The sequence below is a fragment of the Lepidochelys kempii genome, chromosome 5 (assembly GCF_965140265.1).
Source record: "Lepidochelys kempii isolate rLepKem1 chromosome 5, rLepKem1.hap2, whole genome shotgun sequence".
NCBI classification, from domain to species: domain Eukaryota; kingdom Metazoa; phylum Chordata; order Testudines; family Cheloniidae; genus Lepidochelys; species Lepidochelys kempii.
Window position 1 is genome coordinate 61,449,210 of NC_133260.1, and position 13,000 is coordinate 61,462,209.

The window sequence follows — 13,000 nt, forward strand, 5'->3', positions numbered from 1 at the left end:
AAATGCACACACAGCTATCAGTTCATTTCTCTGGGCCAGTGCATATAGTGTGATACTATTAAACAGCAGCCAAGAATAGCTACAGGCCATGCCCATTCTCCAGCAAACCTCTTATGCCAGGAGCTGTGAAGGAGAGTGGCAAAGGGCTATTCCACCGGCTCTGCGCTACTTGGGGAAATCTTATGTTGAGGGTATCCCCTAGATCAGTGGTTCTCAACCGGGGTACGTGTACCCAAGGGTACATAGAGGTCTTCCAGGCAGTACATCAACTCATTTAGATATTTGCCTAGTTTACAGGAGGCTACATAAAAAGCAGTAGTGAAGTCAGTACAAACTAAAATTTCATAGGACTTGTATTTCACTGTGAAGTATATAGAATAGTATAAATGAGTACAATATTAATATTCCAATTGATTTATTTTATGATTATATGGTAAAAAATGAGAAAGTAAGCAATTTTTCAGTAATAGTGTGGTGTGACACTGTTTTTATGTCTGATTTTGTGAGAAAGTAGTTTAAGTGAGGTGTAACTTGCGGGTTCACAAGAGAAATCAGACTCCTGAAAGGGGTACAGTAGTCTGGAAAGGTTGAGAGGCACTGCCCTAGAGGTTGTTGCTGACCCCTTCATAGCAGCTGTGGTAGAACAGAGAATCAGCCTTGAAGTAAAATACCTTCTCTTTTTTCTCTTTGAAGGACTGTAATTTTCTATTCCCTCATTTGTCATCTGGCTTTTGAACTCCCTTGACTAAACCAGTGTGAGTGAGAGCAAGAGAGATGTGCATGCACAATTATAGGTTGAAAATTCAACCCTAGATGCGCTTTGTGCCCACATTTCTTCCTTCCCATTGCCCTCCCTAGAACTTGCTTCCCACAGATAGTGTGGAGGCTGCTGGAGCTCCTGAAGTCTCTTCCAACCCTGATATTCTATGATTCTAACAGCAGAAGCAAAGCGTAGACAGCCTCCAACAGGACCACAGACAAAAGAACTGAATTCTGACCGGGATATTTGCTGGCCAGTAAGGCCACCAAGAAAGGGGTGGCCTGAATGGAGTACCCATAGCTCTAGGTCTGAGGAGCCCCATGAGGTACAGTCACCTTTATATCTTTGGACTGACTGGACTGCCCATGGGATCTGTGTTAGGAACTCTTTAGTTGATCTTCATTGTAACTGTTAAAGTAATTGCCACTAAGATAACTGCATCTTTTATTTTCTGGCAGCCCAACTGTGAGCATTAATGGGAATCCACCAACCAGGAAGAGTCTGTAGGGCCTACTACCGGGAGCATATGTAGTTTTTGCCTCCAAACTCCTGGTACACAGAGCACACTACCAAACATCTAGAGGGGACTGGTGTACCACAACATTCAGAGCAGCACCTTGCAGTGGGAGTGGTTACAATATACATAATACACTGAAGGATCTGTAGCAGAGGTAGTTGTCTGTAGTACTGGCATAGTTAGCAGACTGTACGTTCTACAAATGGAACCTCTGAATACCTTACCTGGGGCAGGAGATTGACTCTCTTTTCTCCTCTATTATTCATTCATTCATTTGCTGTATACACACATTTGGAAAGCAAAGAGCTGCTCCTGTTTGAAGATACCACAAACACTTCTGAAATACAAATATGATAAAAAGCCAAATTCTTTCTGAAGCTCTGAAAATTCCAGCTGTTTATTTGCTCCTCTCTTTGTTTATTACACAAGGAGATCAACTTATTCATTCTGGATTCTAAGGAATAAATAACTCCCATCTTTCTGTTGCTTCAGCTGATGAAACCTCCTCCATCAGAAAGTTATTTTTCTTAATCCAATTTCTCATTTAAAAGTGGGACTCCGTTTCTTCTGGAATGGGTTCTCTTTTCCATAGCAAGCAAAGCATGCATTTATGATTTCTCTCAATAGTTAGGAGTATCTCATTTTGACAACTTGCAATTCTGTAATGCTAGCTACTGTACTTTGTCTTATGTCATCCCTGTGCCCCAAAAGGAGCACAAAGTAGACTATACCAACTTTGTCCACTCTTTTGGAACACAGCGCAACAATCTAATTGAAAACTATTTTAATTTAAGGCATTTCCACCAATTGTAACAAGAACAAATCCTTTCTGCTCTCCTCCACTATAACTTTTTACCCAGAACTGATGCAATCTAATTTTCCACTGGATGTGGGCAAGACAGTAAGTAGTTGGCATTAGACAAAGGATTTTTTTTTTCAAAAGTACATAAGTGACTTAGGTGCCTAAGACCCATTTTCAAACATGATTTGTACACTTAGGAGCATAAGTTTCACTGTCAGGTTCCTAAATGCCTTAATTACTTTTTGAAAATGGATTAGACTCTTAAGTATCTTAGATTTGGGGCAAAAGTTTCAAGAGCACCTTTTGCCCCCTTCCCGCCCAAAAAATGTTCCTATCAAAAAAGAAAGGAGTATATGATAAACATGCTTATTCTCTGGCAAGCGAAACAATTTGCAAATGGGCAATTACATTTTTAAACACACCGAAAATTAATTTAACATGAGAGAGATAAAACAAGATAAAACCGATAAAAAACCTACTATTTTATTTAACATATCTAGAAGGAGTTATAATACTCATAAAATTCTTGACAGTATAATCCAAAATCAGTTAGGGGTTCTTGGTTATTTAAACTGCTCACTGTAGTTTATCTAATCTATCATTACAAATCCATCCTCTTTTAAACTCCTTTAGCAGTGGCAAAGTTAAAAGGCATGCATCTGATGTGGCTCTCCCTATACTTCTATTGGACTCTTCCTTGTGCACATAGGCCTGGATCCACAAAGAGATTTTTAAGCACCTAGAAAGATGACTGGAACAATGGGATCCACAAAACCTGAATCAGGTGTCTAGACTCCCTATAAAAATGAATGGAGAGAGGTAGGTGCCTAAGAATGTGATCCACAAAAGCCAACATACTAGATAGGGAGCAGCCTAAGTTAGCTAATAGGAGATATGACCAGAGGGGTCTGTCTTAAGTCCCATTCCCTCAGAGTTCAGTGCCTAGTCAGGAAGGGAGGCACCAATCTCTGCTTGCATTCCACAGCCAGGAACTCTCTCCTTGAGTCAGGTGGCTTAGGTTCCTATGCTGTATCTTGCAAGAATGAGCTGGACAAGCACCTAACTCCATACAAACTGGTAAGAGGTGGTGGTGGCAGCAGTAGCCTCCCTTATAGCCTTTAGGCCAGAACCAGGTTAGGGAGACTGGGTCGTGGGCAGCCAGGCCTAGTGGTTGGAGTAAGGGTCAGCATCAGAGTTGAGTCTGGATGACGGAGCCAAGGGCCAGGGCAGAGTCAGAGACAGGAATCACAGCCAAAGTTCTGTCTAAACTAAGTGGGAGTTTAATCCGACATGAAGCATGCAGAGACTATTCTTCCTCTCAGGCTGAAAGTCTCAGTGAAAAGCATGAGACTATGTCTACACTTAAAACATAGACACTCCCTAGAGCGACGAGAGGGATTCTCCCATCACTGTAATTAATCCACTACCCCAAGAAGGGGTCATAGGTTGATAGAAGAATTCTTCCCTCATCATTATCACTGCAGCTTAACCTGGAAGAATCTTCGGTCTAATAAGCCCTCTTACTTTTGCCTGGAGCTCCATAACAGAGCTCTTTTTCAAGCAAAATTCACTGCTGGGCACACATCAACTTAAAATTCTCCTGTATCTAACAGTCAGCTATGGAAGACCATATGGAACATACTGTATATTAGAACCTAGTTATAGGTAGGGGCCCCATAAGACATTTCTAGGGCAGGCACTCTGAAGGTAGTTTTCATGAGAATAGAGCTCTCTGTTAGGAGATGCCACAAACCAACTGCTGTTCTTCCAAAACCAGACTTTGTCCAATAGACTTATATAATTATAAATCCTAGCAAAGTAGATGAATCAATGTCCAAAAAAACAAAAAAAAACAAAACCACAGGCGATAGGGCTGGAAGGGACCTCACTGTGGCAGGACCATATAAACCTAGACTGTCCTTGACAAGCATATATCTAACCTGTTCTTAAAAACATCCAGTGACAGGGATTCCACAAGCTCCTTTGGAAGCCTGTTCCAGAGCTTAACTACCCTCATAATTAGGGGGAAAAAAGTCTAGTATCCAACCTAAATCTGTCTTGCTGCAGATTAAGTCAGCAATGTGATGGTTCTGGTTCTACCTTCAGTGGACATGGAGAAAAAATTGATCACAGTCCTCTTTATAAACAGCCCTTAACATACTTAAAGACTGCCCCCCCCGACCTTTTTTCTCAAGACTAAACACGCCCAGTTTTGTTTGTTTTTTTGTAGTCTTTTCTCATATGGTCAGGTTTTCTAAACCTTTTATCATTTTTGTTGACCTCCTCTGAATTCTCTCCAATTTGTCCACATCCTTCCTGGCATATGGCAGCCAGAATGGTATACAGAGCTCCAGCTGAGGCCTCATCAGTGCTGAGTAGAGCAGAACAACTACTTTGTGCGCCTTATATGTGATGCTTCTGTTAACATAGCCCAGAATTATATTAGTCTTCTTTGCAACTGCATCACATTGCTGACATTCAATTTGTGAGCCTCTATAACCTCCAAATCTTTTCTGAGCACAACTACCATCTAGCCAATTATTCCCCTTTCGAAGCATTTGATTACTCCTTCCTAAGTGAAGCACTTTGCATTTGCCTTTTACTGATTTTCATCATGTTGATTTTGCAGTTCTCCATATCAATTCTCCAATTTGCAAAAGATCATTTTGAATTCTAATCCTGTCCTTCAAAGTGTTTGCAATACCTCCCAGCCTCTGATCAACTGCAAGTTTTATAAGCATACTCTCCATTCCATTATCCAATCAATCATTAATGAAAATATTGAATACTGGACCCATGAAACCCCAAAGTTTCCCAGTTTGACAGCAAACCATTGATAATTACTCTGAGTAATTTTTCAACCAGTTGTGCACACACGCCTTATAGTAATTTTGTCTAGACTGCCTTTCCTTAGTTTATGAGAATGTGGGACTGTCAAAAACCTTACTTAAATCAAGATGCATCAAGTCTACTGCTTCCTCCCTATCCACTAGGCCAGAACTCTGTCAAAGAAGGAAATTAGGCTGGTTTAGCACGGTTTGTTCTTGACAAATCTATGCTGGCTATTCCTTACAACCCTATTGTCCTCTGGGTGCTTACAAAGTGATTGACATTTTCCCTCTTACTGGAATATATTTTGTCTAAATACTTAAATTAAGATGAAAATCTCTCTCTCCACTTTCGCTGCCCGCACAAGGACTGAGAGGATATCCTTTGGGTCAAACCCCAAGATTGGTTGCAAAGCTGCTTTTCTACAGTCACTGAATTTTAGAGAATCTAACCTATCGTTATTATATAGTCTCTTTATTAAAAGGAATATACGTTATAGCCTACATTTTTTTAAATGGATGCTTAAATTAGATTCCTACATCTATATTTAAGCATGTGAATGAGTGGGCTGAGCTCCTAGTGATGTCAGTGAAAGTTGCTGGGTGCTGAGTACTTTTGAAAATCAGGCTTCTTTATTTAAGTGTCCTAATATGGATTTGAGACTAATCCGAGGCACCCACTTTTGAAAATGTTTGCATATCTATGCTATGATTACAAAGACAGTATTACTGTAAACATCAACAGCGTGCAACTTTATAATATTGAGAAAAGAACATGTTTTACAAGGTGGATAAAAATCAATGTTTTTAAAAAAAATATATTTAAATTGGATTTTTTGATAAAATGCTTTGAGGAAAAACCTATCTAAAGATAGTTTTAATTAAGATATCTTTGAGCTATAATGTATCATCATGAAATAGGGATTATAAATTCTAATCCTATAGTATGAGACAATATATTCATGTAATGTTTAAGAAAAAAGTTTTGTAAATGAGTTCCAATAGTTCATGGATTAGGGACCCAACCTTATGGGGTTCAAAGGGCTTCTGTATAGAGTATTTAGGTTAATCTTTCTTTCTATCTACTGAATGGGACTCAGTGCTTAGTCTAGAAGATACTACCAGAGATGCTTCATTTTGCAGTTCTTAAACTCTGGATTTGTGTCTCCAGAGATAACATGCTTGTTAACAGCAAAAAAAGAAACAACAAAACAGACCTCAACCCTATTGTCCCTCTGCAAATTTGTGTACACAGAGTCAATTCCTTACCTCTCTCTAAAAGTGCAAAGTTTCAAAAAGTTTAATGAATAGAAATTGTTGGGGGTGGAATACAAATGGGACAAGCACTATCTCCAGCTCATTTTCTTGCAAATATTCTCAATACTCAATACCAGAGTCAAACCTTAACTGCTGAAGAAGAGGAGTTTGCTACGACATGGACATCCAGCAATCATCCCTCCATAATGCCAGCTATAATAAACTTCAGACCTAAGGGTGAACCATTCAAGAAATATGTTTGCAGATGATGTTTTAAAGAAAGATACCAGTGAACTGGTGGAAGTCACTTAAGCACTTGGATTCAGAGACTGTTGAAGTGATAATCTCACTTAAACAGCAGTAGCTTCTTCTGCCGGTGTAGAAAGAATATTTTCTTCCTTTGGATTAATTCATTCCAAGTAGAGAAATCATTTTGGGACCTGAAAAAGCAGGAAAGCTTGTTTTTCCTTCTCCAGATTATGAACAAAGAGGAAAATGAAGGTGAAAACGACTGAGTTAGCTGCAGAAGCCAGTATTTTCAGCTTCTCATGTTGACTTTGCTGACAGTCGATTTAATTTTTGTTTTGTTCTTTAATATTTCAGTTAACTATTTTAGTTAACAATTTTAACAAAAACAAACCTGATATTAAAAAACTTAAATGTTTAACTAAATTCAAAAGTTCATATGCTTGTTTTGTTATAATATTATATGTTTGCTGTTGAAGAAAAAAATCCAGAATGCATAACGTTGTTTTAGTTAAATAAAACAATTTAAATGTCTGTCCGTCTGATGTTCTCCTCCTAATACAGCATGGCAAGCAAATCCTCCAAATATTAATGATTAACCTGTTGAATTGGAGATAGTTCACCTCCCAATGACTTCAGAAATATCTGCTTCAATTACCTTTGGTAGATGAAATAACCAATCATTCATTTTCTGATATAGCCATAAAACTAATCTGAAAAATTTCAAAATAAATCACTTTAAAAATGTATAGTGTGTATCTTCTAAAAATGAAACCTACATCTATCTCTGAGTTGTGAAGAATATGTATTAAGGTTACACCAACCAACAAGAATGCACTTTTATGTAGAAATCCATGATGAAATAGTGTCTTCCTGACTAGTGATTTAAATCAAATCCACCCTATCGTTTTATCTGGCATATTTTTAAAATCACCAAGTTCATATTCACTGACTGTCCACTGCCAGACAGTATGCTCACTCTGACTATGAAGGACACAAATAAAAACATTTAACAATTTACTATGTATTACATTATTGTGTGGTCTTTTGGCAGAACTAGAGAAAAAGATTCTGGGCTAGGGTACAAACAATTCTCATATATATGATCACTGGGGAGGGGCAGAAGGAGTGCAATTTGGAGTCGTGGATGGGAAGAATTTGAGAGCTCTTCCCTTAAAGAAAGAAAATTTTTTTAAATTAAGATTCTCCTAGCATAGTGTTTTCTTCCTTCATTTTGATTTATACATTAATCATTGCAGTTATCTAGGGAAATGTAATACAATTTTAGAACAATGAATTTTGGATATTTATCCTTTAATATAGTGTGTGTATACTGAGAATGCTGCCATTTGTATCTTGTTCAGTTCAGGAAATCTGCAAAAAAAATTTTTATTTATTTATTTACATGGTGTCCTTGGCATTTGATTTCCTACCAGTGACACATAGCAAAGAAACTTCTCAGAATTGCAGTGTCATAAATAATAAGTTTCATTAAATAAAACAAAAAAAGCCATTTAAAATCAGAAAAAGAAAAATGTAGCAAAACCCACAACCTTCTTCACCTAACAGCAAGATCTAAAAAACTAATTTCATTTTTGTACTCTACAGTGTAAAATAAATTTAACATGGTCAGCATTTTATAATTCTACAATACACAGGACCCAGTTGCCGCTCTTTAAAGTTAAAATGAGTCATTAAATGGTATAATTTAGTTAGCCATTATATCTAGCCAATTTTTATCTTTGGCAGTATAAATTGCGAGTACAGTTAGCCACTTGTTTCTTCAAAATCACTGTTGTATGTAGAAATCAAGACAGATGAGCTGATATCTTTTATTGGAGGAACTTCTGTTGATGAGAGAGAAAAGTTTTCAAGCTTTAGAATGCCCAATGTGGACAGAATCTGGAGATTTTAGCTGTTTAAACTCTAGCAAATCTCAACTGAGACTATGTGAATTGCCTTTCTCCCCCCACAAGGCTTATAACTTCCTCAGATGTGGACAGTTTTTCATGGGGATGGCAAAAGGCACAGCCTTGACAGAAGAGCCAGCCTCAGACAAATTTCAAGTCCCTTCTCCAAAGCATGAGTTGCTAGAGCTTTCCAAGGAAAAGTTTGGCAGAATTTTTTTTAAACACTGAAAAACATTTTTCTCCAACCCTCATTCTCAGAAGTTGTCCGAACTGTTTTTTGACCTCAATGAGATTATTCACGGTGCATAAAGTTAAGTGTACAAATTCTGCAGGATTAAGTTCACTGGAAGTATCTGCATGTAAATATATTCATCTCTGTAGGTGTTTGCAGGGTTATGGCCTAAATAAGCCTACTTAGCACTTTTAACAATAAACCAAACAAAAACAAACAATTTGGCTTAATCCTGTGCCTGTTTAAATCAATGGCAAAACTCCAATGACTTCAAAAAGCACTGTATGCAGTTTTCAGAGTAACAGCCGCGTTAGTCTGTATTCGCAAAAAGAAAAGGGGTACTTGTGGCACCTTAGAGACTAACCAATTTATTTGAGCATGAGCTTTCGTGAGCTACAGCTCACTTCATCCGTAGCTCACGAAAGCTCATGCTCAAATAAATTGGTTAGTCTCTAAGGTGCCACAAGTACTCCTTTTCTTTTTACTGTATGCAGTGTTGTAGACATGTTGGTCTCAACATATGAGAGAGGCAAGGTAGGATAGGGGAGGTAATGTCCTTTATTGGCCTAACTTCCGTTGGTGGGAGACAAGCTTTCGAGCTTACAGAGAGCTCTTCTTTAGGTCTGGGAAAGCTTGAAAGCCCTGGAGAACTGGATTCTATCTCTGCATCTGCCACAGAGATCCTGTGTGATGCTGGAAAGGTTATTTAAACCAACCTTTTCACAGGTGGTCTCTAATTGTGTGCGCTCCTCATTTTCTGGGTGCTTGGTTTGATACCCTGGGGTCTGATTTGCAGAAGTGCTCAAATGAAGTCAATGGGAGCTGTGCTCTGAACATACGAAGTGCTAAATAATGCCATGAACACTGAAAAAATCAGGTCCTAGAGGTCTCATATTGGGCACCCAAAATGAATGGACACATTTTACCTTGCTCTCTATGCCTCAGTTCTCCACCTGTAAAATGGGGATAACAATCTCTCATGTCACAGGGATGTTGGGGAAATGCATTTGTGTGTTGGGAAAAACATTTGGATACTACAGTGATGAGTGCTATATAAAAAAGCCCATGAGGAAATTAATAAATCTGCTTTCAGAGCAGGGTTTGAATAGTGTGCAATTAAAAAGGCCTAGGGCCACCCCTTGTACAACAAGGAGAAAGAAAAAATGTTGAATAGTTGCTCATTAAATGAGTAGCATCCATTCAGTGCATTGAATGAGGCACAGGTCTTGAAGAAAATAGTATGTAATTATAGAATTAGACTGCATAATGCATACACAGAGGCAAACCATAATTCTGACATTTCCTAGCTTTTGAGTGTTTGACTTTGCAACCTTAATAATGTTTTAATACAGTTTTTATATGTAATGATTATACAAGGCAACTGAATATAGCATTCAGTGCTAGATACAAGATGTTTAACAATTTTTTGTACTTTAATATTACGATTCCTTATAAATCAGAGCTCTTTTTCCAGAGGATTTGTAATGAAAAAGTATATTCGCAGAGGAATTAAGTGAGGAAATTGACCTAACAAACAAGGATTTTGAATTTTTTTGGGGGGGGGGGGGTGGAGATAGTTGAAGCATGCAACCCTCAGAACAGATCCCCACAGACCCCAAGATATGTAATGGACAGTCAGTCTATTCTATATATCTTATTTCTGAATGTCAGTGATTTCTACTTGTCCCTTTGACCATTTTTTCCTTTCAACATGAAAAACAAAAAGGTAAAAGTACCATAATTCAGTCACCTTCAGCACCAATCAAGAGTTAGGAAGCTTGCTACAGTAATTTGCCCAATCATTTAATTATAGCAAAACTTGTCTTAAAGTGTAATTCTGCTCTGATTGTGTAAAAGTGTCATAGTGGGACTGTTTGATTATTGTTCCTCAATGTCTTCTACATCAAATGTGCTCAGTTTTCAACTATAAAGATGGTATTTTTTTCCTAAATACCAGCTAAACAAACTCAACCTCATACTATATATATTTCAAGCTGGGTTCTGTCCTTCTTATACGTTATCACCAGTGATAAAGGCTCTCAAATAGTGCACAGCAATTCTTTTCCCATTAAGATTTTTTTTTTTTAAATTGATCAACTACATAAGGCCAATTTCTTCAGGTCAAATTCTGATTGCCATGTGTGCTGTTGTAATAATTGGACCTGCATTTTACCCTAATTGTGAGCTCAACTGTAAGAAGTGAGTGAAAGTTTATAAAGTGTCACAATAACCCATGACAAATGTTGAAAAGGTGCAAGAGCAAGACAGATTAAGTTAGACCAAAACAATAGAGGCCTACTTATATAACTCAAGGATTGTGTTAAGATCATGCCAGGTAAACAAAGTTTTGGACCAAAAATCAATGAATCAGGAGTGGTGTGTCAGATTTTAGGCTTAACTCATGGCCAAAATAATGAGATAGGCTGTTCTGCCATCACACCCCTTTTGGAGTCCCCAAAGAGACTTTGGGGGAACAGAAGACCACTGGCTATCTGAAAGGAGGAGAAGTGAGCTTCACCATGGCTGCCACCCCCATGGTCTCCTGGGTCCCCAGACCTCCTTCATCTTAATCCTGAGGGATATCCTGACATGACCTGGCCAGAGAGAAAGAGAGCGCCAGGGGTGCTGGAACTAGGCATACTGCGGAGTCCAGCAGCATCCCGCTTGAAGTGGTTTCCATTATAGCAAGGGTTTACAGTTTTGTTGAATGGCTTTCAGCACCCCCCACTCCCACCCACACTATAAAAAATTGTTCCAATGCTATTGGAGGGACCCAGATGACATCTTCACCTCCAGCAACTAATCCCAAATACCACCAGGGTATGAGCCTCTCTCCCCATCCCACGTGTTCTTTTCCTATCTCCTTTCTTCTTCTGTCCAATAAGAGTTTGAATTAGCCAACCAAGGCCTGGTCTACACTAGGGGGAGTGGGGGGCAAGCTAAGTCGGTTTAAGTTATGCAACTTCAGCTACAAAAATAGCGTAACTGAAGTTGACATACGTAGAGCTACTTACACTGCAGTAGGTCAACTGCTGACGCTCCCCCATCGACTCGACTCCGCCTACGCTTCTTGCTCCGGTGGAGTACCACGTCAACCGGAGAGCGCTCAGCAGTCGATTTATCGTGTCAGCAGTCGATTTATCGTGTCTTCGCTAGATGCGATAAATTGACCCCCGTTGGACCGATCACTCCAGAAGTAAGCGTAGACATGCCCCAAGACTACATATTTTTGCAACACTGCTAAGCCTGTGCGATCAAAAAGGCAGCTAAATGCAGTATCCCAAACAGTTAGCAAGTGAAAGTCAACACCAGAGACAGAGGCTGCATTTTCTACTTTTACTGTTCTTTTCATTCCTCTTGAGTGTTTGTCTCCCTTATTTTGTCTTCTAGAAAACTGGATAGGAGTTCAATAATGACAGCTCCAGCCCACCACTAAAAACTTCTTTCCCCAAAAAGAACACTTATCTTTAATACCATCTAAGACTCTCCAAACTCATCATCAGAAGCAAGCTCCCCAGAGTCTAGCACCCATCAATTCAAAGCAGCACCATACCCTGCCAGAACAGACGAAAATCCTGTAGACATCTCATTGCTGTGATGGTCAGCACCCTCCCTATGACATACTTTTCAAGGTCCATGGGGCCTACACATGCCTATCACAACATGTGTTTTACCTCATCCAGTGCACTAAATGCCCCCAAAACAAATATGTGGGTGAAACAAGACAGATAAATCACTGTGCTCTCAAAGGAACTCTCAGAAAAATAAGACAAAAACAACTTAACACCTGTGAGTGAACACTTTTCATAACCTATTAATTCCTCCCCCACCCCCACCTATCTATGACTGCACAGGTGTTAACTGGCCACTTAACACATATTGTAAGAGGCTATTCATGGTGAACTACTTATGCTAAATTTCAGAGTACCAGCCCTGTTAGTCTGTCTTCGCAAAAAGAAAAGGAGTACTTGTGGCACCTTAGAGACTAACCAATTTGAGCATGAGCTTTCGTGAGCTACAGCTCACTTCATCGGATGCATACCGTGGAAACTGCAGCAGACTTTATATACACACAGAGAATATGAAACAATACCTCCTCCCACCCCACTGTCCTGCTGGTAATAGCTTATCTAAAGTGATCATCAAGTTGGGCCATTTCCAGCACAAATCCAGGTTTTCTCACCCTCCACCCCCCCACACGATTATCATGCACATTGTGTAGAGAGTTGTCACTTTGGATGGGCTATCACCAGCAGGAGAGTGAATTTGTGGGGGGGGGGGGGTGGAGGGTGAGAAAACCTAGATTTGTGCTGGAAATGGCCCAACTTGATGATCACTTTAGATAAGCTATTACCAGCAGGACAGTGGGGTGGGAGGAGGTATTGTTTCATTTTCTGTGTGTATATAAAGTCTGCTGCAGTTTCCACGGTATGCATCCGATGAAGTGA

General features: G+C 39.2%; 1 protein-coding gene across 11 annotated transcripts in view; it reads right to left on the reverse strand.

Annotated features, from left to right (window-relative positions):
* MCTP1 (multiple C2 and transmembrane domain containing 1) overlaps window positions 1-13,000 on the reverse strand; it is a 476,976-nt gene that overhangs the window by 400,551 nt on the left and 63,425 nt on the right. For 2 of the 11 annotated variants that reach the window (XM_073344516.1, XM_073344515.1), the window contains exon 2: window positions 1,502-1,614. The exons of the other annotated variants lie outside the window; for them this stretch is intronic. The gene's annotated coding sequence lies outside the window, so the exon portion shown is untranslated. The remainder of the gene's footprint in view (window positions 1-1,501; window positions 1,615-13,000) is intronic. 11 annotated transcript variants of the gene reach the window in all.